This window comes from Canis aureus, chromosome 3, assembly GCF_053574225.1.
Source record: "Canis aureus isolate CA01 chromosome 3, VMU_Caureus_v.1.0, whole genome shotgun sequence".
Lineage (NCBI taxonomy): Eukaryota > Metazoa > Chordata > Mammalia > Carnivora > Canidae > Canis > Canis aureus.
In genome coordinates this window covers 47,307,883-47,332,045 of record NC_135613.1, presented here as the reverse complement: position 1 = coordinate 47,332,045, position 24,163 = coordinate 47,307,883, and the positions used below count along the sequence as shown (strand labels likewise).

General features: G+C 57.0%; 1 protein-coding gene across 2 annotated transcripts in view; it reads right to left on the bottom strand.

The window, feature by feature from the left end:
- Positions 1 to 20,035, bottom strand: part of RAI1 (retinoic acid induced 1) — a 120,957-nt gene extending 100,922 nt beyond the window's left edge. The window contains exon 1 of one of the 2 annotated variants that reach the window (XM_077892353.1): positions 19,875 to 20,035. The gene's annotated coding sequence lies outside the window, so the exon portion shown is untranslated. Of the gene's footprint in view, positions 1 to 8,701; positions 8,965 to 19,874 lie in introns of those variants that run through there. The other variant, XM_077892354.1, reaches the window with a different exon arrangement.
- Positions 20,036 to 24,163: the final 4,128 nt, after the last annotated feature.

Sequence of the window (24,163 nt, the reverse complement as noted above, 5' to 3'; positions counted from 1 at the left end):
TCCACTGACCTTAGTGTCTCTATCTGCAGAATGAGATAGTAACAGAATCTACCTCCTGGGTGGTAACAGTTACTGAGTACCAAGAGCTTTGTGCAGAGCCTGGCACATAGTAGGAGCTCACCTCTACTGTAATCCTTATTCCTCGCCTTGACAGGACAAGGGCAGAGTCCCGAGGCATGCCAAAATAGACCTCCTTCCGGGCTTCCACCACCTCATTAATAAGAAAGGACTGTCCACCAGGCTAGGATGCCACCTGACGCCCCTGGCAGCCTGCCCATTCACCTCCATCTTGTCTGCAAGGACATCTGGGGATGGGGATGGAGCATGCCAAGTTCTGGCTGAAGGCCAGGCATGCAGGGACCCCAGCAAACCAGAAGAGACCCACCCAGCAGGTCCCACTGCCATTGAGCTCACATAAGGTCATTGCAACACACCACACACACACACACATACACACTGTATGCACACAGTAGGTCCACAATAAACATCCTACATGGGGCTGAGGCTAAGTGGTGCCCTAAGGTGAGGTAGGTAGTTAAAGTCTGCAGTCCGGGGGGACTGAATTTGATGTCTCAGCAGTAGGGAGCCACTGAAGGTTGCAACTGGCCAGTAGAGGGACTTCTGCCCACCTCCCCAGCCTCAGGTCTCCCCACCCTCTAGGAAGCTGGAGCTTTTATGTGGTGTCCCTTACTTCCCCCACCACCAATATGAGTCAGTGTTCTGCCCCAGGCCTTTGCTTCAAATGTTCTTCCCACCTAGAAAACTGTTCCCAGGCCCTCTGATTAGCTCAGGTGTATCCTCCTTCCAAGCTGGGCTCAGAAGCCTCTCCAGACCTTCCCAGTGTGGGCTCAAAATCTGTTCTCTGCTTCCTGCAAAGTGGTCCTTTTTACATTAGAGCACAAGTATTTCCTTCTCAGGCCACCTCACCCAGACAGGAGTCCTTGGAGAGCAGGGTCCTGATGTGACTACCCTCTGTGCCCCAGCACTGCCTGACACAGGACAGGGCAGGGATCGGTGGCTTCATGATGGACATCACCATAGGCTTCAAAGTTCTGTCTCAGAGATGGCACAATGGAGGATGGAGAAGCCCACTGGGTGAAATGATATCCTTGGTGCACCTGCTCCCTCTCCCCTTTCTCCTTCCTTCTGCAGAGAGGTGAGGGGGGAGAGGGGCAGGACTAGGAGAGAGACAAGGGGGTGCAGGTCTAGGCCGCAGGCCCCTCCCAGTGGCTCACTGGGTGGGGTGCAGAAGAGCACAGGCAGGTCCCACAGAGAACACCTGAAATCTCCATGTGTCCTGACCTTCCCATCATTCCCTACAGCCCCAAGGGCCCTCACTCTGGCCAGAGGGCTCGGGGCAGCACTGCAGTCCACAACTCATGCCATCCCCAGGCATGCTGGGACAGTCAGACCAGACTGACCTCAAGGAACTGTCCGTCGGGGGAAGCAGGACACACCAGGTCACCCCTCATCCTAGGCAGCCCCTTCCTCCAACAGAGGGAGCAGGAAGACAGAGGCTGCCTTGTTGGAGGGGACAAGGGTGGATTTCGGGGCGGGTGGGAGAGGCAGGAGACGGGCCTTTGTTCCAGGCAGCGGGAACAGCTTCTTGAAAGGCAAGGGAGGTGAGGCAGAAAGACAGGCATCTGGGGGGCGGGGGCGGGGGGCTCCTAGAGGTCGCCCTGGACGCCCTCCGGGGCCCTCGGCCCACGCTGAGCGACCACCATTGTTGTCGGCGCGGGGCGGCGTGGCCGCGGCCGGGCCAGGGGGCAGCGGCCGTCCCGAAGGGCCTTGAACGCCAAGCCCAAGGTGGCCCAGCGGGCGGCGGCGGGCGGGCCGAGGGAGCGCCGAGGCCGCCGGCGGAGCAGGTCCCCGAGGCAGGGCGATAAATTAATTAAATGAACCTGCCACGCCAGCCTCTCCCCACCCGCGCCGCACTCCGGGATGAGCGGGGCCGGGCCGCGCCCGCCGAGGCCCCCCGCCCCTCCCTCGGTCCCTTCCCCGCCGGGCGCCGTTTTCCAGGTAATTAAGGCCGTGCGGGCAGGCGCGCAGCTGCTTCCGCGGCCGGCCGCGCCTCCGGCCCGGGCAGGTGCAATTAAAGCCGCGCGTTCGCGGCCATTAAGCATTAATGCAGCTCATTAGCATAAGAACGAGAAGACGCTTTGATGGCGGCAACCCCGCAGGGGCGGCGGGCGAGCGCCGTAGGGGCGGCGGGGGGCGGGTGCGCGAGCCCGGCGGGAGCCCCGGACCCAGCCCGGCCACAGGCCGCCCCGCGTGCGAAGGGACCCGAGCCTCCGTCCCGGCCCCCGCCCCCGCCCGGGTCCCAAGGAGGGCGGGGCAGGAGGCCCACCAGCGAGGGTAGGGGTCTCTTTCCCAAAGGCACCGCAGGGTAAACTGAGGCCCGCAGGTGCCATGTGACTTGCACGGGGGTCCCACTACCAGGGAGCCAGAACCCACCTCTCGGCCTGCAAGAGGTTCCATTATTAACAATAGCAATCCACACTTAAGCCCTGTTTCTGAGCACTTAGAGGAGACTGTCACTTAATCCCACCTCCTCCACCCAGCAACCCCAGGGGCCAGTGGGTACTTAGAATTGTGATCCCCATTTTACAGAGGAGGGAACTGAGGCTTGAGAGAGACTGTAATTCACCGCAGGTCCCATGGATGGTAAAAAGCCAACGGGAGGATTTGAACCTGGGCAGTCTGGCTCCTGAGGCTGGACTCAGAACCAGGAAACCACAGCATGATGGTGACACAGGCGGGAGGGGTGGAGGCTGTGGTTAGGTGCAGGCGGTGTCATCCCACCCCAACTGGGTGTCAGACCACGGCCAGTGACATCAATCATAGCCTTGGGAGAAGCAGGTAATAATCCAGAGTAGCAGTAAACGGGGGGTGAAACTGCCCAAGGATTACTCACTGGCAATTTGTTTTGTGTCCCCCACCCAAACACTTGGTGGGCCTTCAAAATGGGTCTGGGCCAGATGTGGCGGGAGGACAACCAGCCTGCCACTTTGGTCTAATACCTGGCATTTAGTAGTTCAAGAAACACTATAGCTGAGCAAATGAAAAGTGAATGCCTGAATACACGCTTCCCTCCACAATGGGATGGGGGTAGGGTGGGGTGGGGTGGGGGATCAGGGACTGATTCTCAGATTTCATCTCTTTCAGGCTTCCTTTGGCCGGGGAGGTGGCTCTGTGAGAGCAAAAGGGCTACGACGAAATGGCAGGTGGGGCCTGAGACAGCCTTGCTGTGCCGTGGGCGTCCCCTGGGGCAGTGCCTCGGGCATTCCAAAGTCAAGGTTGTTGCTGAAAGATGTCTTGAGGGCCCTGGTGAGGAAGGCAAAGAGCACAGGAAGAGGAGACACAGGCTGCCAGAGGTGATGGGACTTGAAGGAAACTTCCAGCCCCTGAACAACTCAGAGAAGGTAGGCAGTTGCCTGGGGCCACACAGCAAACCCTCCCAACTCATTCAGTCCTAGATGTGCCTTTAGCAGGTGTCCAGAGCAGCCTGCAGCTGAGACACGGGACTCCTCGCTCCATGAGAAGCTCATGCAATGCATTCTTCCAGCCTCTGCCTTGGCCTGCGATAAATGTGCATTCCCATACATGAATGTATAAGGACACCAATAATATGATTATTTGATTACTGTCTTTTCCCCCTTGGCCGCACATCCCAGGGGCAGGGATTACGGAACACCCAGATCATGGCTGATTCAGTGCTGGACCGCAGTAGGCTTGCAAACGTATCCGTCCACCAGATTAAATATTATTAGGACAAACAGTCACAATGCCAAAGAAAAACGCATGCCTGAGTGGGGGCTTTCTTGCCTCGCCAAGTCCTCAGATACCCGCTACACACACACATCCGTACACAGCTGGCTTTATGGATCTGGACTGGCCTCGATGCCTCCACAGGCAGGAGAGGGGCTTGGCCCCCCTCTTCCCAACCTGACCCTGAGGCCAGCCCACCCCCTCAGCTGCCAGGCTGGCCTGCAAAGGTATCTGTCCCAGGGGGGCCCTCAGAAGCCTCATTAGGAAAGTAGTGACAGACGCATTAGCTGCTGAGGGTGTGTGTGTGTGGTGGTGGGTGGGGGGAGCACTGAGGGCTGTCACAAGGCTGAGGAAAACCAAATGCCTGCCACTTCCTGGGCCTCTGGGCCCCATCTGTGCCAGGGGAAGGGATGGAGACAATGGCCCAAGGACAGACTTGCCCCCTGGGACTCACCCTGGGTCTCAGAGCCCAAGGCAGAGATGTCCCAGCCATTCCTTGCCGTTCTTGCTGTCTGCTTCCTGGCCAGACTCGACTCACTGTGTGATGCTTGACAAAGCCCTGCCTCCTCTGTGCCTGGGTCATTATGGTTCCGATGCTCTGTCTCAGGGGAACTCAGGGACCTGGGAACCCACTCCCATGTAACAGAAGAGGAAACTGAGGCTCAGGGTGCTGCCCCAGAGCACAGTACTAGAGTGGGGGCTAGGCTCTCCTGAAGGTCCTGGCTTGGCCACTAACAGGCTATGTGGCCTCTGGACTTCAGAAATGCAAGCCTGAGCCACAGTGACCCTGGAGTTCCCTCTGACCTCTGAGCCAGCCAAGGTCCAGGAAAGCCCGGTTCTGCTGGAAGAGGGTCAGGGATTATCAGTGTCCCCTCAGCCCCCAAAGCCAGTCCTTCCTGGACCTGAGGTGCAGCCACACACAGAGGTGACCGAACCCTGACTCCCAGGGCACTGAGTTCTGTCCAGCAACCCAGTCAGTGACCATTGTCTCTACCATTGATAAAAAGCAGGTTGGTAAAGTCCTATACCATACTCCAGATGCACACAGTAACAGGCCTCACACCACAGGATATGCACAGAAACAAGAAGACAGATACCCAGCCACACACACAGGTCCTCTGCCCACAAATACAGACATGGAAACCACATACACACAGAGGAGCACAGTCCCCCACATTGTACCACTGCACATACGAGTACCCGAGACGTGCTCAGACAAATCAACCCCTTCATCTCATTTCTCCAACCCAGACACACACACATACACACCACAACCACACATACAACCACAGGTTGGTCCCAGTCACAAAGACACCCACTATACGTACAAATCACATACACAGGTGCATACTTAGCAACCCAACACAGACAGACTCATCCACGTGCCTGGATGCAGCAACCATGGAAGAAGCATCACCCCCTCCACGTACAGAAATACCTCCTCCCCATCCATGGACACAGCCACATGCTGCACGCACAGGTTCCCAAGGCCAGGAACGCACACGGATACACACTCATCTTGCCACTCGGTTAAATTCCACACGGCAGGCGGTGCCCCACCCAGAAGAGAAAATCCAGATAAATAAATCATGTTCAGAGCATCAATCTCGGCCCCAACCTGGCTGCCTCCTTGCTGCAGGTAAAGCGAAACAGGTCTTAAATATTTTATAAATGAATAAACCTGTTAAGAGAATATAATTTACAGGGCCATTGGCTGTAGGCTCACAACATCCCTCCCACATCTTTTCATTTTGGAGAACACGTGGTGGTGGCAGGTGGTGGCCACTGGGGCATGATGTCTGGTGCCCCACCCGCTGCCCTTCTGCCAGGGGTGCTATTCCCAGGGAAAGGGGCATTCTGTGATTTTCCATCCACTAAATCCAGCTGCTGCTCAGAGTCAGGGCCCTGCATTCTCTTGTCTCTTCAGCTCCACCCCCCCGCCCCAAGCCTTGGATGCCTTTTAAATGCCAATCCATCCCTGGCAACTGTGATTTCCCAAGGCCTGTTTCACACAGGGCTTGGATGTGTTAGAACTGAACTGTTCAGGGAAGGGGAAGAAGAGAAGTCCTGGCAGGAGGGATAAGTGGGGAGCAAGGACAGCTTGTAGCTAGGCCTGAGGGGCAGCTGGGCATAGGGAGGCTGTGCCTGGTGCCAGGCCCGCACACACCCAGGGAGAGGCTGAGCAGCTTAGGGCAACGAAGTCTCCTAAGATGTAGACAGGGAACAGAAGGTGGGTCCCAGGACCAACAGAGGGTCTTTGGGTCTGAGCATAGCTCAGGCAACGGAGGCTGGAATGAGGCTGAGGTCTGAGCCTTCGCTGAAGCCTTATGCAGCTGGGGCCAATTAAAGCCCCTTGCTGCTGGGACCTTAGTCTCAGCTGGGGCCTCGAGTCTTCCATGTCCCTGAGCAGGCGAGGTGGCTCCTGGGTCCCCAGCTGGCAGGATCCTCTGGCCCAAGCTGCTTTTATCTGAGGTTAGTGGCAATGAAGAAGGGCTCCTGAGGGTCTTTGAACAAAGTTAGAAAGGGATCGTCTAGTCCAGCTCTTCTGAAGCTCTCACAAGAATGTGGTTCCGGTTCTCTCAAAACTCCCACAGACTCAGGAGAAAGGAGAGTGTTACACAACATTAAGTGAAAAGAGCAGGATATCAAATGGTACACACAGGAGGAATGATGGTATGCTTAAACAACAACAAAAAACCCCCACAAACGGGGCAAAGTCAAACGTGGCTGCCTTCGGAGACTTGGAGTATGAGTGAATTGTTTTTCTTTTAACTTGTCATAATTTCCAGAAGTCTATAATAAGCCTGTCCTCCTTTTATAGTGAGAAAAAAAACCCTACCAAGTGCCTTACAAAACCAAATATATAGACTGGTCCTATATTTTACATTTATCTATCATATATTCTTTATGTCTATAAAAAATGTTGACAGTGGTTATGCAGGGGTAGGGGTAGAAACACAGGGGATTTTTACTTATTTCAACATAAGTAGATTTAGATTTTTCTCAGTTCAACATAATAACATGATAAACATCAAAAACAAAATGCATGGGATGCCCGGGTGGCTCAGTGGTTTAGTGTCTGCCTTTGCCCAAGGGCGTGATCCTGGAGACCCACGATAGAGTCCCACATCGGGCTCTCTGTGTGGAGCCTGCTTCTCCCTCTGCTTGTGTCTCTGCCTCTCTGTGTGTGTCTCTCATGAATAAATAAATAAAATCTTTTTAAAAATGCTTAGGACTGGGAAATTATTTTTTTTATTTTTTTTATTAAAGAATTTTATTTATTTATTCATGAGAGACAGAGAGAGAGAGAGAGGCAGAGACACAGGCAGAGGGAGAGGGAGAAGCAGGCTCCATGCAGGGAGCCCGACGTGGGACTCAATCCCGGCTCTCCAGGATCACACCCTGGGCTTCAGGCGGCGCCACACCGCTGCGCCACCGGGGCTGCCCTGGGAAATTATTTTGATATAAAGTCTGAGGAGTCTCTCCCGTTGCATCTGAAAGCCCCTTCTCACTCTCCCTCCCAGTGCGTGTGCAACGGGTGAGGCTTGAGAAAAGCCAAAGGACAGTTGCTCAACAGGCACACAGCTTTCCTTCCAAGACCGAAGGGCTGGCATCACATTTTGCTGCCTGCCCAATCCAGGTAGGAGGGGACAGAGGGTCAGCTGAGTCGGTGCCTCTATAAAGACTGGGGGAGAGAAGGCGGCCCTGGAGTGACGGGTCAGGGACTTAAGGCACTAGGAGGAAGGAGGGGTGGAGGAAGGGCTGGGTTGGCAGCAAAGTTCCGGAAGGGGCTGCCCCCAGGGTAGGCGGGGTGCCCGGGCTCCGGAGGTAGGAATGCGTCTCCGGGCCAGACAGCCCGGATGGCTGCCAACCAGGGGAGGCCCGTGCTCCTGGGCTGGAGGGGGGCCGTCTGGGTGGCGGGGTCCAGGCTAGGTCCCTCCTCTCTCTCGGGCCCACGGGCGGCCCCAGCGAGGTGGCAGTGCTGGAGGGCTCCGGGACAGCGTGGCCTGGAGGCCGGCCCCTGCTTTCAACGCCTTCCCTGCCGCGGGAGGGAGGGGTGCAGCCTCCCTCCCCAGGTCCGGCCCCGGGAGGCGCTGCCTGCTGCCCCTGAGGAGGGGATGCGCGGCTCTGAGAGCAGAGCCCTCCCGAGGCCAACCCGCACAGGATCCCGGCGCACCCGGAGCCCGGAGCCGCAGCCCCCGGTTCCCGGAAAGACTCGGGCTCGGCGGGGGCGGGGCGTCGGCGGCCCCGCCCAGCGGCCCCGCGGAGCACGCCGGGACGGGGCGCTGCCATGGCGACGGGAGCGGGCCGCGCCGCCCCGCCCCGCCCCGCCCCGCCCCGCCCCCCGTGCGGCCTCCGCGCCTCGAGGCTCCGACCCCTCCCGGCGTCGCCGGCCCGCCGGCCGGGGCTTGTCAGGCCGGACGCGGCGGAGGAGGCCCCGGCGCGGCCAAGATGGTGGGCGCCGCGGGAGGGGAGCGGAGGGGAGGGCAGGAAGCGCGGGCGTTTGCCCTCTCGCCGCCCCCTCTCGAGGTTGAGCAGAGGAGAGGAAATGGCCCCGGAGGCGATAATCGAGCTGCCAGTGTGTCTGGCCTGACAGCTCCTACCTAAGCCTCCCCCCGCCCCCTGCCCAGGCCTGCCCTGCCCGCGCCGGGATCATCCAGGACTTGACACCCGCGCCCCCCGCCCCGCCTTCCTGCCCCTCCCCCAGCCCAGTGAGCCTGCACCCCCGCGAAGGGGCATCGTTGGGTTTCCCAGGCCCGGCCGTCCGGGCCGACCTCTGCCACCCACACCCCGGGCATCCGCTCTAGGACAGCGAGAACCTGCTTCCCCTCCGTAGGGCTGCTGAGGCTCTGAGCAGCCCTCCCTGCCCTCCCTGGAGACCCAGCTAAGCTGACAACTTACCCCGAGGGGTGGGGGGGTGGTCCCCTCTTACCTCGTGCTCTCCCAGCAACAAGGGGGCACACGAGTAATGGGAACTCACACTGACTGGGCCAGGCCAGTGGGGCTGGATGACTTATCTTCCCGAGTCCTGCATGTGAGTGACTCTGCCCAGGCTCCGTGGGCAAACAAGCCCAGATCTGTTAAGGAGTGAAGTGGCAGGGCTGGGACGCAGCCAGGCTGTGCCTCCGGACGCCTGTCCATACACAGTGGCACTCCCTGCTCCCTGGCCGCCCAGCCTGGGCTGGTCCAGCCGCCTATCTCTGGCCCAGAGCAGTGGCCTGGCCTCCCAGGCCCTCCTCCTCCCAACGACCACAGGCCTGGCTTCCCTTCTGAGACGCCAATCTGCAGCCACACAAAGCCCTGTTTGTTTGCTTTCTCTGCTGCTCCCCCTGGATCCGATGTCTTTCTCTGCTACCTGCCGGCCTGGCTTCCTCTCCAAGCTGCCCTCCCAGCCAGCTGAAGGGAAGGAGGGGGCGGCTATTCCAGCAAGCCCTGCCTCACAGCCACCCCAACATTCCTCAAATCCACCTCCCCGGTGCCAGGGCACCCAGCTGGGGCAGCCTGACCCACAATGGCTTTGCAGCCCCCTTGCTGCCTCTCAGAATATAAGGTGCCAGCTGGGTGGAACAGGAAAGATGCCTGCAGCCAGGGGCTGGGGCAGGGGGAGGGGAGCCCAAGAGGCCCAGCCAACCTCCCCTCTCCTTTTGTGAGCAAGGCTTGTTTTGTTCGTCAATCAGGAAGGCAGCCCCTGACTTCCCAGCAACCCACGGGCTGCCAGGAGATAAGGAGATGAATGAGGCCAGGAGGGCTGAATTGGAGGAGGCAGAGGGACACCCTGGTTTTATGGCCCTCCCCCACCCCTGTTTTTCTGGGAGTTCTGGGTCTCCCAGGCTCTAGGACAGACAAGGGCTTACAGGCTGTGCTGCGAGCCTTTGGTGCTAGGTGCCCTCTCCGTGCCCACTGTGGGCAGGCACCTGAATAGATCCCTCTGCATGGTGGGCACCCCAGAGTGTGCAGCCTCAGGCACCCTCTGCAGTGTCTGGGGAAGCCTCATCCGCCTGAGCTGAAACAGGGCTTTCACAGGCAAAGAAAAATAAACACCCGCATTCCACACCACCTTCTCTACCTGCAGAGTGGGGGCTGCCCTCTCTTCCCGTTCAAATAAAGAAACCCAATACTGATACTGCACAAGATCCTACAATCTCTCCCAGTTCCCTCTACCCAGGGCTCTTTTATTGTACCCCGCCACACTGGGTGGCCCAGGGCAGGTCCTAACCTCCCAGGGCCTCCCTCTTCCCCTTCCTGTCCCCTCCATGCAGAGTTTAACCCTTACACCAACTTAGGATAAAGGCATGATTGTGCCCACTTGACAAATGGCAGGAGGCTCATGGGACAAAGCCACAGAGACAAACTGCCCCAGAAAGGATTCAAGCTCATTTCTGTCTGACTCGAAGCCCTAAAAACTTCCCACCAGGTTGCAGTATCACTTCACAGCCAGTGATTTTCTGCTGATTGGAGGAGTGACCACCATGAGGAGGTGAGGGAGGAGCAGGTACGGCCGCCAGATGCTGTTTCCAATCTCAGCACTGCCACTTGGGTGCTGTTTGACCTCAAACAGGTCACTTAACCTCTCTGAGCTTCAGTTTCCTTGACAATCTGTATAGGGTGGTTGGTAAGGCTTAGAGAGGACAGACTACCCAATGCCCATTAAAATAGCAGGCACTCATTGAATGATGGCTTTTCTCTATGATCCCTTCCAGCATCCAGAGAGACGGGCATTTATTTCTTAGAGGCAGGCGAGAATTCTACCACTGAACCACCCATGCTATTTATTTCTTAGAGGAACCAGACCTCTTCCACCTCTGCTTTCACCCATCCGGCCCTGCTGCCAGTTGTCCCCCTAGTCACCATCTCCTGCCCTCTGGAACGCTCAGGTTAAGGCTGAGGGCTGCCAAGCGGAGCTCCCCAGGCCCCTGTCCTGCTCAGGAGACCAGGGCCTCTCTGTTTAATCAGCCAGGGCGAGGGCCCCAGGGGACAAATGTCACCCTAAGGGAATGAAGCCAGCTCCGTCCACATCCTGCTGGACTCAAGAAAAGAGAACCACTCAATTAAGTCTGATTTGCCAAAACGTCTGTTTTTAGTGCTATTTCGGGCCACGGTGGGGATTTTCTGTGCTTGTCTCAAAGGTATCCTAAACCAGATTCCTTCCTACCTCCCCCACTCCCACTGTGTTTGAAATGAAAATATGTTCTTCCTCTTCTCTCTCTGTTTTTTCCTGCTTCTCTTTCCCACCTATCAGAGGGATGCAAATAAGAGAAAAGGGTGGAGGCTGGGCCCCCACAGGAGGACAGCACCCCCCACTCACTAGGCCTGGGCAGGCCCCCTCAACTCAGTCTCCCAGAGTACAGCACACTGGCAACTATGGTTTCCTCAAAACAGCCTGCATGTGAGAGCATCTTGGGTCTTTATCTTCTCCCAGCCCCTGGAAGCCTCTGAAGCTTGATCATTTTCTGCTGTCTCCCTAGACACACACCAGGCATCTGTCCTTCCCTCCACACACCCTTGTCTTCTGCCTCTGAGCTTTTGCTTGGGCTGAGCACCTCCCCCAAGGTCTCCATGCACTTTACCTTCTTAGCTTGCAACACAATTATAGTTAAATCCACATCTATGCAAACATGTCATTTTTACTTTTTTTTTTAAGATTTTATTTATTTATTCATGAAAGACAGAGAGAGAGGTAGAGACACAGGCAGAGGGAGAAGCAGGCTCCCTGCAGGGAACCCTATGTGCGTGCGACTGGATTCCCAGGACCCCGGGATCACAAACTGAGCTGAAGGCAGATGTTCAACCACTGAGCCACCCAGGTGCCCCTAATCATGTCTTTTTTTTTTTTTTAAGATTTTTAAAAAAGATTTTATTTATTTATTCATAGATACACAGAGAGAGAGAGAGGCAGAGACACAGGCAGAGGGAGAAGCAGGCACCATGCAGAGAGCCTGACGTGGGACTCAATCCAGGGTCTCCAGGATCACACCCTGGGCTGCAGGCGGCGCTAAACCGCTGCGCCACCGGGGCTGCCCTAATCATGTCTTTAATGTCTGCCAATCTACCAGATTATAAGCTTCACGAGGGCAGGGGCAGCATCTGCTTGGCCAGTACTGATCCTCCAGGGCAGGCTGTCAACCTCCCTTGGCACTGCTGACGTTTGGGGCCAGATAACTTGTCGCGGGGGCTATGCCCATGCATCCCAGGATGTGTAGCAGGATCCCAAGCCTCTACCCACCAGATGCCAGCACCTCCCCAGTTGAGACAACCAAAAATGTCTCCACACATGGCCCACATGTCTCCAGAGGGTAGAACTTGCCCCCAGTTGAGAACCACTGCTCTAAAGCCTGGAAAGTGCCTTCCCCAAATGAATGAATGCATGACTCCTCTTCCCTTCCCACCAGAGGGATTCTTATGTCTTTATCTCTCTCTTTTTTTTTAAGATTTTATTTATTTATTCATGAGAGACAGAGAGACAGAGAGAGAGAGAGAGAGAGAGAGAGGCAGAGACACAGGCAGAGGGAGAAGCAGGTTCCATGCAGGGAGCCCGATGTGGGACTCGATCCCTGTCTCCAGGATCATGCCCTGAGCCAAAGGCAGATGCTCAAATGCTGAGCCACCCAGGGATCCCTGTCTTTACGTCTTATCATAATCTTGTGCAAATTTAATTTTCCCTATCAGACCAGAAGCTTCCAGAAGACAGGCCCATGTGACCTTAGGTGTAGATCAATGCTGATTGCCCATAACTATTCGCCGGAAGAATAACTCAAAGCATCAGAGCGCACCAGACGAAGCCTAGTTCTGGTGCCCCCTCGCCAACGCCTTGGATTACTGTGTGACTTTGCTATGCTAGCTAAACTTCTCTGAGTGTCAGGGTCTCTCCAGTCACTGCAACAATTCTTTGTCCTATGGGGCTCATGGAAGCCCCCAAGAAGAATCTTTCAGGTGGTTTTCAATTTACATTTTCTGTGAAATTTTACAGAAATTTTTTTTACAGGTAAATCAGTGTCACCTAATTGTAATTAGGTAAGATACTGATTCACCACTTTGCAATGGGCCAGGTATAGCTGAGTGCTTTAGAGGCACTATCTCATTTAATCCTCCTAAAAACAAAACTATGAAATAGGTACTATTATTTTCGTTTCTTGAGAGGGGAGGGTCCTTCACTGGGAAGGCCTCCTTCCCATCAGGCCTCACCTGCTGAGCTCTCCTGGCAGAGTATGAGCTCCCCTCACCAGGGGTCCAACAAGGCCCAGAGGTAGTGACTGCCTATTCAAGAAGTAGGCCTGCCTTAGAGGGGCTTGGAGGGCTACTCTCCACTCCTCTTCCCTTCCCTTCCCGGGTGTTATCCCTCCCAGGAAAGCTCTGGCTGGAACACACTTTCCCCAGCACAGAGCCACTCTGTGAGATTCTTCAGGGCTCGAATCAAAGATAAGGAGGAACCATCTTATAGATACTTCTATGTACCAGGCGCTGTTTTAAGTCTCTAATGTGCATTAACTCATTAACTCTCCCAACAATCCTAGGAGGTAGATGCTATTATTTTCTCTGCCTTACAGGTGAGGCTACTGAGCAAAGAAGATAGGTCACTCGTCCCTGGTTAGTAAGTGGCAGAACTGAGGTCTGAACCAGCGCGGTTGAGCTCCGAATACAAGTGCAGGGCCTCAATGCCATATCAGAGATGCCTCACACATACAGGGCTGTGTTCCCAGCCCCCTGGTATGTGACAGGGCCCGCATGTGTGACTTAGGGATGGGTGAGCATGTGGTTGCACGGCCACATCCACGGCCGGCCAAGTCCTGGGATCCACACCCAGCATTGGGGGAGAGACCCTCTGGACACAGAAGCTCTGACCAGAACACTGATTCTCACCTGCCCTGCTGTGTAACAAACACTCGCTCCATCCATCTTTCCCTGGCTGAAGAAGAAACTTGGGAAGGATTAGAGGCAAACTGGCACAAACCTGTGCAGAGTCCATTAGCACCAAGAGCAATAGCTGCATGTGCTGCATGCCATCAAGCGGGGCTGCTGCTGATGCCCGTTTTAAAGGCAGGGGGATGGAGCCTCGGAGAGGATGGTCAGCACCCGGATTTTACCCCAGTTCGCCTAACCCCAGGTTCTGGAGCACCTTGCTTCTCAGATTGCAAAACACCCCCACACTGGCATCACATTTAATGCTTGCCACCACTCCCATCTTTGACAGGAGGGGGAGGACAGGCCTGGAGCAGCAGCTGGCACTAAACCTTTGCCTGATGCTGAACCCCGGGCTTCCATAGCTCCCCCACCATGCTGCCCTCCCTGTGTGAGGCCTTCAGGAAGGGGTCCTGGGGGAGGGGGGCCATGCTCCTCTCCTGTCTGCAGGTCCCTTGGATCCCCCCCCCCATGTGCTGAGTGAGGCCCTTGTCCCCGTTCTGACACCTCTCTCCACTCAGCCCTGAGGTGGGGACTCCAGCTGACATGCTGCAGTCTGAAATATACAGCAAAAGCCAGAGGAAGATGTCCCCACAACTCCTGTCCAGTGGCTCCCAAGGCCCCCTCCCTCTGTTTCCCCCTCATAAGATTCACTCCTGCCCTCCATGGCACCCCTGGGCACTGGCTCCCCTGAGCCCAATCACTTCATATGGAGAATGGGTATTCACTGCCCACCTGGCCCTTGGACTTGGGAGGGTCTGGAAGGCCAGACCACATGCTGGTTTGGCTCTAGGGCCCAGGGTGAGCACAAGGCAAGGGCAGCACCCTGAGGGAGTATCTGCTGAGGGAGGGAAGGAAGGAGAAAGGGAAAGGGAAAGGGAAAGGGAAAGGGAAAGGAAAGGAAAGGAAAGGGGCAGGGAGGAAGGAGGGAGAAGGAGGGAGAAGGAGGGAGGAGGAGGGAGGAAGGAAAGAGGGGGGAGGGAGGGGAGGGAGGAAGGAAGGAGGGAGGAGGGAGGGAAGAAAGGAAAGAAGCAAGGAAGGAAGGAAAGCAAGGAAGGAAGAGGGAGGGAGGGAAGAAAGGAAGGAAGGAAGGAGGAGGGAGTAGGGAGGGAGGGAAGGAAGGAGGGAGGGAGGGAGGGAAGGAAGGATGGAAGGAGAGAGGAAGGAGGGAGAAGGGAGGGAGGAAGGAGGGAGGGAAGAAAGGAAAGGAAAGGAAGGAGGGAGGGAGGGAGGAAAGGCAGGCAGACAGGCTGGCTCAATGTCAGAACGAGCCCTAGTGCTCCTGGATATTTCCTTTCCTAATTCTGAGCACACTATTTAGCAACAAAAGCATCTCCTTCCCTCCTCCCTCCACAGCTCTCTTTGCCCCCCTTCTCCTGCCTCACCTCCCTTTCTTCCCTCCCTCTATCCTGCCACCACGCACGCACGCACTGTTTACTCAGGCTCAAGAACGAGCAGAACGAATTCTCTCCTTTGCCAGCAGAGCCCCAGTCTTGCCTCCAGCCCTGGCACTCACCCTCCCTGTGTGCACCCCCCCCCCCATGTCACATTCCAGTCTCAGATCCCCAGTGACCCACCCAGGCACAGGGCACAGCTCTGCCTCAAACAGTCTCCTCAATCCCTGGGGAAACAGGATGAGCCAGTTTCTCCTCAGCCCCTCGGGGAGCAGCCTGGGGGGTGCTGGGCCCCTCTCCGGCCTCACTTGTCTCTCAGAAGTCTGAACGAACAGAAGCCACTGAGCAGGGCCCTGAGAATCTGCAAAGGTCCGGCAGGCAGTGGCCAGGGATCTCAGGGGCCCACGAAACCTGTCAGGGGCTCCCACCCAGGCCCGCGGCACCTAGCCCTTCCTGCCAGGAAGCACTTCCAAGCGTCTCCCGTGTTCCAGGCCTCGCCCTTGGCACTGGGGCCAGGGGAGGAGGGAGGTGTGCTCTCGGGCCTAGATGCTCCGGCCTTGTGGGGAGGACACTGACAGAATTACCGATAATTCCATGATAAACGCTCTGCCATGGGTATAGACAAAGGGAGATGACTCAGTCTGCCTCACAGGTCAGAGAAGGAGGAGACAGGACATCTGTTTTGGTCTTGGGAGGCAGGGAGGAAGGTGAAGGGCATCCTAGGTGGAAGCAGCAGCCTGGGCAAGTGCGTGGAGGCAGGGATATACGTGGCTGAATCCTGAAGGCTGTGCTGTGGGGAGGGAAGGGAAGGGGGTTCTACAGCACAGCAGGCAGAGGACCTTAAAAGGGCGCTGTCATATGGGAAGGACCACGGACTGGACCTGTATTCTGACAGCAGCAGGAGCCCCTAGAAGTATCTGCTATGGTTGAGAAAGATCGCTCTGGTAGTGTGGCCCATGCTGGGAGGGGGCAGGATGGAGGCAGGGAGGCCAGGAGGCCCAGCCTCTTCCGTCACCATTCTTTCTGAGCTAGTTCCTCCTGTCTTGGCCACTGTACATGCCACATCCGTTTCAAGCTCCAAACACTTGCTGGTACGTTCCCTCTGGCAGGAGTGCCCCCTCTTTTTCTTACTTACCCATGCTGGAAGCACCTGCTCCAAGCTCCCTCTTCCGTGAAGCCCCTGCCTCCATAAGGCTCCCAACTCTGGTCAAGACTGAATCCTAAGGCTCAAGTTATCTGTCCCACTCATCTCGGAAATGGATTGTACACTGTCTCCCTCTGCTCTTCTTCACATGGACAAGTCTTACCACAGATGCTGCCCTAGCTCTCTAGATCTTATTATCCCCATAACACCTTCATGAACTGGGGGACTTGTTTTCTGCCTGAAACTTGGCTCAGGCTCCCATGACAATACTAGTTCCCTTGAGTATTACCTGGGTCTCAGTCACCCACCAGACTATAACCCTTTTGGAGGCAGATGCATGAAGCACAGGACTTCAGAAATGGTGGGCCCTTGGAAAATATCTGTTCCCTTGGAGCTAGTGAGCCCAGGTACCTCTCCCACAGAGACAGTGCCCATGGTCCACTGCTCCACCCTGTCCTTCCCTCTGGGGCCACACATTTGAAAGTGTGTGGGGGGGCATCACGGCCACAGGTGGCTATTTCCTTAAGATTTTATGTAATTATTCATGAGAGAAAGAAAGAGAGAGAGAGAGAGAGGTAGAGACACAGGCAGAGGGAGAAGCAGGCTCCATACAGGGAGCCCGACGCGGGACTCCATCCCTGGTCTCCAAGATCACACCCTGAGCTGAAGGCAGTGCTAAACCGCTGAGCCACCCAGGGCTGCCCCACAGGTGGCTATTAAAAGCAACACGACGGGGGCGCCTGGGTGGCTCAGTTGGTTGAGTGTCCAACTCTTAATTTTGGCTCAGGTCATGATCAGGGTGGTGGGATGGAGTTCCGGGTCAGGTTCCATGCTCAGCAGGGAATCTGTTTGAGGATTCCCTCTCTTTCTCTCCCTCTGCCCCTTCTGCATGCTCTCATAAATAAATAAATAAATAAATAAATAAATAAATAAATAAATAAATAAATTGCAACAAGATGCATCCATGCACTGCCACGGGGATAAACCAGTATTAATAATGGTGACAGTGCCAACTGGCATTTACTGGGACAAGTACTATTCTAAGCTTTTACATGTTTACATGGACTACTTCATCAAATCTTCAGGAGAGTCCTATGAGGCCAGTACTCTTATCATTCCCGATGTACAGACAGGACACTGAGATACAGAGAGGTAACTCATTCACTATGTAGTAGAGCTGGGGGTTACCCCAAAGCCTTGCCCTGGAGCGCCTCGCCCTACGGCTTCCCAAAGACAAATGGAAAGGAAAAGAGAAGGTAAAGAGTAAGAATCTGAGATTCTCATCTGGGGTAAAAGAAAACTAAGTATTGGCATATATGATACACGTATACTTCAGCGAGTAGCAAAAACCTCCAGGAGGATACATTCAAACTCTGAACTGGGGTTACCTGTGTGGGGAGGTGCGGAGGACACTTTTACTTTTACCCTATATACTTCTGGGTTATTTGCATTTTTCACAATAAGAATGAATCCAGGTGTTACTTGAGTAATTAAAAAAGAAAGAACTTGTCAGGGCTTCGATTAATGTTTGTGGAATGACTAAAAGGCAGATTCATTTCGTAGGACTGTTTTTTCAAACTCTGGGTATGACCCATTAGTGGATTGTGAAATCAATATAGTGGGTTGCAACCAGCATTTAAAAAAATAAAAAAAAAATCAAATAGGCTAGAACAGAAAGTATCAGCTCAGCAAAGTAGAGAAAAAGAGTTATTTCACTCAACTTCTGTTTCAGTTTTATATAGTGGTGGTGAAGAGACTTGTGACCTAAAATGTATTTCTTACTAGAGGTCTCCTGTAGAGTTTGAAAGCCATCCATCTAGACTTGGAGGTCTAAGAGGAATGGGGAAGAGGGGCTCCTGCAAGGGTGGCTTGGTCCAGTGGAAGAGAGATGGGTTTTTCCAAGTGGGTGCATTCCCTCCATTTAGGAAGAAGCCAGAGGGGCCCCTGGCTCTGGGGAAAAGTCCTATTTATTAGCCCACTCTAGAGTTGGCTTCTGGGGCCTGGGTCATCTCTTGATAACTGCTTTCCTCCAAGGCTCTTTGCCTGGGAGAGCCTTCACCAGGGTTCTGAGATGGAGCCGCCCCCAGCCCAGAAGGTCTACCTGGCTCCTCTGTGTCACCCAAAGCTCCTAAGATCGCTCCTGGGGTGCCCTATGCCCCCTCAGCTGTCGAAGGGGCGGGGTGGGAAACGAGATTCCTTTCCAGCTTCCACATCCCCAGAGCCACATCCCAGGGAAGACTCTGGAAACACAGCTGTGTGGTCAGTCGGGAGGGGGCTCCACGGAGTCTGCAGCGAGAGCTGCCCCCAGCCTGGGTGAGCCTGACCCAGGCGGAGCAAGGTCTGCATGGAGGATGGGATGGAGGGAAGAGCAGCAGATCCCCCAGCCCGGGGCTCCCACGGCGCTGGCGCCTCCACTTAGGCGCTCGCCGAACCCACCCCCGCCTCCCCTCCCAGGGCAGCAGACAACTAAAAAAAGATAAAATAAAAAGAAGTAATTCCCCTGCTCTGACGTCAGCGCGAGGTTTTAACAGCCCGGCAGCGGCCTGAAACCGGATTGCAACCAGATGTAATGCCCTTGAATCCTGCACACACCGCTGCGCTGGGAGAGAAATGAAGCGGGAGCGGGGCGGGGGCGGGGGCGGCGGCGGCGGCGGGGGCGGCCCTCGGGGTGGGAGGGAGCCGAGCGGGGCCCGCGTGGGGCCTCTGCATCGGAGCCTCTGCCGGGAGCACGGGCCAGCGCTGCGGGAGCGGGAGCGGGTGCGGCGAGCGGCGAGCGGCGAGCGCCGAGGCTCCGGGCCCGGGTCCGCCATTCAGGCGCGGCCGCCCCTCCCCCAGCCCCCCAGCAGCGCATTGTTACCCTCGGTTTTGTCCAGTCCCCGCCGCCGCCGCCCGCTCGCGGCTCCCCGGAGGGCACGGCTCCCGTCCGCACTCCGGCCCTTGGCGGGGAGCTGAGGACTACGAGAGCCCGAGAAGGGAAACGGGCGCCCCAGGAAGCTGGGGCCGCGGCGGCCTCGGCCTCCCTCCTGTTTCGCTTCCCCTCCGCCCCTCCTCCGAGGCCCCCGGCGCGACCGGGGCCCGAATGTCACGCCCGCCGCCCGCCGCCCGCCGCCCGGCCCCGCGTCCTCCTCCCGGGAGCGCCTGCCTGCGGGGCGCGGGGCGCGGGGCCGGGCGGCGGGCGGCTTGTCGCGGGCGGCGCGCCGGGGCGCTCGGGCTCGCGGGGCCGGTGCCCCCGCCGTGACGTCACCCCCGAAGGGCCCGTGCCCCCGGGGCCTGGCCGCGTCGGGGCTCCGGAGCCTCGGGCCGCTTCCTGCCGGGTCGCGGGGCCTGCGCACAGGCCCGGGCGCCGCTGCCCGCGCGGGGAGCCCCCGAGAGCCCCGCGCCCCGCGCCGCCCCCGCGCCCCCGCGCCCCGCGCCCCGCGCCCGGCCTCCCGCGCGCTCCGGGCTCCCCCCGCCGCGGCGCACTCCCACAGCTCCCTCCCGCCCCGGCGCCCGCCGGGTGCCCCCCGCGCCCCGCGCCCCGCGCCCAGGCTCCCCCGGCCGCACCGACAGCGCCGCGGGCCGCCCCCAGACGGCCATCCCGTGACCTCGCGGCCCCCCGCGCCGCCCCGCCCCGCCCCGGCCCGGCCCCCGCGGCGCCCCCGCGCCCCCGCGCCCCCGCGCCCCGTGCTCACCTCGGCGCCCGCGCTCGCTCGCTCGCTCGCTCACTCGGGGGCCCTGGGTCTGGCGCGGCGACTTGGCGGCCCGCAGGCCCGGGCGGCCATGGGGGTCAGGGCGCGGCGCCCGGCCGGCCGGCGGCCCCGCAGGAAGGAGGTGGGCCGCGGCGCCCCCTCCTCGCGCCGGCGCTCGGGCGGCGGGCAGGGCGGCCTGCTCGGCTCGCCTGTCGCCCTCGCCGCCGCCGCCTCGCTCTCCGCCTCGACTCTCGGAGCCCGGCCGCGGCGGGGGCGGCGCCCGGGGGCGCGGGGAGCCGGCGGCGGGGGAGCGGGCCCTGGCCGCGCACCCGGCCGGGCCTGCCTGGTGTCCGCGGTGCCGCGGGGAAATGCGATCCCCTCCGCACAGGAAGAGCGGACGGGCGGGCGGGCGGGCGGCGCGCGGGGGGAGAAGGAGAGCGAGAGCGGGAGGGAAAAAGTTCCCGGGCGGCCTGGCTGCGCCCGCTCGAGGCCCCGGGCGCCAGGTGGGCCGTGCGCGCCCCGACAGCACCCCCTGGCGGCCCGCGCGCCCCACTGCGCGGCCCCCGCCCGCTCGCCCGCCGGCCCGGGGGGCGGGGGGACGGCGCCAGGAGTGAGGTCCAGGTGGAGCCCTCCGGGATCGCACGCCCCGCCGGGGGCCGCGGAGGGGGGGGGGAGGGCGGGGGCTGGAACCTCTTGCGGAGCATCTGGACTTGCGTCCTGCCCTCAGATGCCTACGGTCTCTGGCCTGGTTCCTAGGCGGGCTCCCACCTTCACCCCGCCGTCAGCAGGACCTCCTCTTTACAGTCTGGGAAACATTCTTCTGAACGCACTAGGCCCGACAGAAATTTCTCCACTTACCAGGTTCCCGACATCTTGTTGGGCGCTGGGGAAACAACAGAGACAAATGGTCCCTGCTGTCACGGAGCTGACACCCTGTTAGGGACAGGCAGACAGACCACAAATGCTTACGTACATAAAGAAGATAATTTCAGGGAGTCATGAGTTCTGGGAGGCCAAATAGCAGGTGAAGTGATGGACAGGGGCTATTTAGCTGGAAGTAAGAAAGGGAGGCCTGTCTGAGCAGAGAACTGAACAGAGCAGGAAAGAAACCTGCAGTGAACAGAGCAGGGGAAGAGCATCCCCCCTCCACACACACACACAGAGGGAAGAGCAAGTGCAAAGGCCCTGGGACAGGGGAGAGCTTGGTGCTTAAAAAGCCAGGAGACCAGTTCTCACGACACTGAAGGCAGAACCCCAAGGAGAGGCCTCTTGTCTTTAGCACTGCGCAGGGCCTGGTGAGGAATTCCGATGTAAAGTTCTGGTGTTCTTGGGAAGGAAGCCACTGGCAGAGCTTAAGCAGAGGAATACTGAATACATGAGTGAGTGAATAAGCCTAGGAACTTACAGACTCCCTGAGCAATGGCTGCCCCAAGGCTTTGACTCACCAGGGTTCAGACAGAAATCCACAGCCACCTGCCCTGCGAGCCTCCCTCCACCGCACCCCGCAACAGCCTCAGGAGTCTGGTGGGCCCCTGGAGAGGAGGGGGAAGCATCAGAGCTCCCAGGCGCCCTGTGACTAGTGAGGTCTCCTATCAAACCCCAGCTTCCTCATGGGTAGAGCAGGCTCTGCAGTAGGTACAGTGACTTTACTCTGTATGAGACCCTGTCCCTCTTTCTGTGGGTTAGGTCTCACTGGATCCTGGCAGCCCCTCTGTGAGGCAGGCTCACTCATCACATTTTGTTCACGAGGAAATGGAGGCACAGAGTGGCGAAATCACCTGTCCAGGTCCTCGAGCTAAAGGAACAGAGCCAAGACCCGCACTCAGGGCCCTTCACTGAGCTCTGCTTCCTGTCTCCCGCGGAGAATGGGAAGAGCAGAGCAGAGGCTGGATCAATCCACCAAGCGAGCTATCCTGTTTTAAGCTAGCTCTCAGGACTTATTCTTGGGTCGGGGAGGCAGACCTGGTTTCAAAATCTGGCTCCTTTGTGCCAGCTTTGGGCAAACCTCTTGACTTGCGGAGTGTCCGTTGCCTCCTCCATAAAAACTGCTGGGGATACCAGCAGTTACCTACTTCCTGGGATTGTTCAGAGGGTTGAATTAACTAAGGCGTGTGAAGTGTTTAGCCCGGAGCCTGGCACGCTGTGGACGCATTTACTGTTCTAGGTCAAATACTAGCTGAGTGGGAATGGCCTCTTTCATCCATCCAGGGACATTCTACCCCCCACGTCCAGCCTCCTGTCTGCCCTGCCCGCCCTCCTTCTGGAAGAGCCTGACACCAGGAACCCCAGTGGGCTGCTAGAAGAGGAGGCCTCTCTGGAGGAAGGAGATTGTGTGGGGTCCAACTGGTAGCAACTGCCATTGTTGAGCACCTGCGATAACGAATGAACGTGTAACCAAGGACCACAACTGTAGTGGCTTCAAACAGTGCACACTCGTTCTTTACAGTCTACAGGTCAGAAAACCCTTAAATCAGTTCCACAGGGTGGAAGTCAAAGTGTTGGCAGGCCTGGCTCCTTCTGGAGACTCTGGGGGAAGAATCTTCCCAGTGTTTCCTAGCTTCTGGAGATCACCTGCATTTCATGGCTTGCGACGCGTGGTGACCTTCAGAAGCTAGAAGAGACGAGAAGACAATAACTTCTGTTGTCCTACCTTCTACTTCCTCCCTTGACCTTTCTGCCTCCTCTTCTAGGGACCTGTGTGGTGACATGAGGGGCACCTGGATAATCCAGGATAATCTCCCATCTCAAGACCCTTAATTTAATCACACCTGCAAGGAACACCCCCCCCCTTTTTTTTTTTTTTTGCCATGGAAGAGAATAGGCACAGGTTCTGGGGATTTACATCTGGATATCTTTGTGAGCCACTCTTCAACCTCACATTCCATACCCTCTCTGAATGTTCCCTCATCATAATGCAGTTTACCGATAAGAAAATTGAGGCTCAGAAGAGATAAAGTCACTTGTCCGAAGGTCATACAGCTGATGAGTTTATTCACCTAGTCCATGGGTATTTACTGAGCGCCCACATCAGATTAAGAATCTGGGTTACAATGTAAAATAAAGGTTTCCCTGGAAAAGTGTGCTGTGGGGCACAGGTATGAAGTGTAATGACCTAGTCCTGTCGAGGAATTCAGAGAAGGCTTCCTGGAGGAAGTGACCTATGAGCTGGGATCTGAAGAGGGATTTTTTCCCCCCCAGGGCTGCTTTGTTTATTTATTTTAAAGATTTTATTTATTTGTTCATGAGAGACACACAGAGAGATGCAAGAGACATAGGCAGAGGGAGAAGCATCCTCCTCGCAGGGATCCCAATGTGGGACTCAGTTCCAGGATCCCGGGATCACGTCCTGAGTCGAAGGCTCAACCACCGCAAAGCCGGCCAGGCGTCCCTCCCCAGGGCTGCTTTAGTCAGGGGAGGACCTGGGGCTTCTCAGAAGAGAACTGGGAACTGATCAGGGGTCAACGTCAGCAAAGCCAGTGCCCAAGAGATTTCTGCTGAGAACTTGCTTGTCATTCTTAGCCGGATGCAGTCAAGAGGGCCAGGAAGGAGGGGGCCCACCGTGCAACAGACCCCTGTTAAAGACAGTGTAGGTACAAAAGTCTTAAACTTGCAGCTTGAATGTGGAATCTGGGGTGCTGGGTTTGTGTTGACTGAAGAACAGAGCAGTGTTTGCAAATTTGGAGTTGAATACCTCTAAGGAATCTAAGTTCTTGTAAAGTTGAAATACATTTAAGGAATGTAAATTCTGCCTATTGTTTTATACCCCCATTTAAATCACCCAGCTGACCCCCCCCTCCCCAAAGCATTTGAGTTTGGAATAGCCTTCCCCTACCCCAGGGGTCTTAAGACCCTGTTTTGCTTCTGTGGCCTTGACCTTGAGCTCCCCCTTAGTTTTCTCATAGGTTGAAAGGAGACAAAAACCTCTATTAGGGAGAGAGAGAGAGAGAGAGAGAGAGAGAGAACCTTGAACCTTGTGGGCTGGAGAGCAGGAAAGGGGAAGGGATCTATCTCAGGATAGGATCAAGTTTCCTGAGAATAGGCTCATCAGTGCTCACTCAATAGAATAGGAAGGCAGCATTTCACTAAGCTTCCACCTTGTTGGGTAGAGATCCCCATTGCAATCACCCCCTGGTTCACACAAGGAAACTGAGGCCAGGGAGATGAAGTACATAGAGCGGAAAAGCACACAGCGAGATTCAGCTGTATCCAAGAGCCCAGCCAGAGCTGCCCCACTCTGCCAGCCTGCCTCCTCTGGACCAAAGCTCCTGGGGGCTCTGGGCTGTTGTCACACA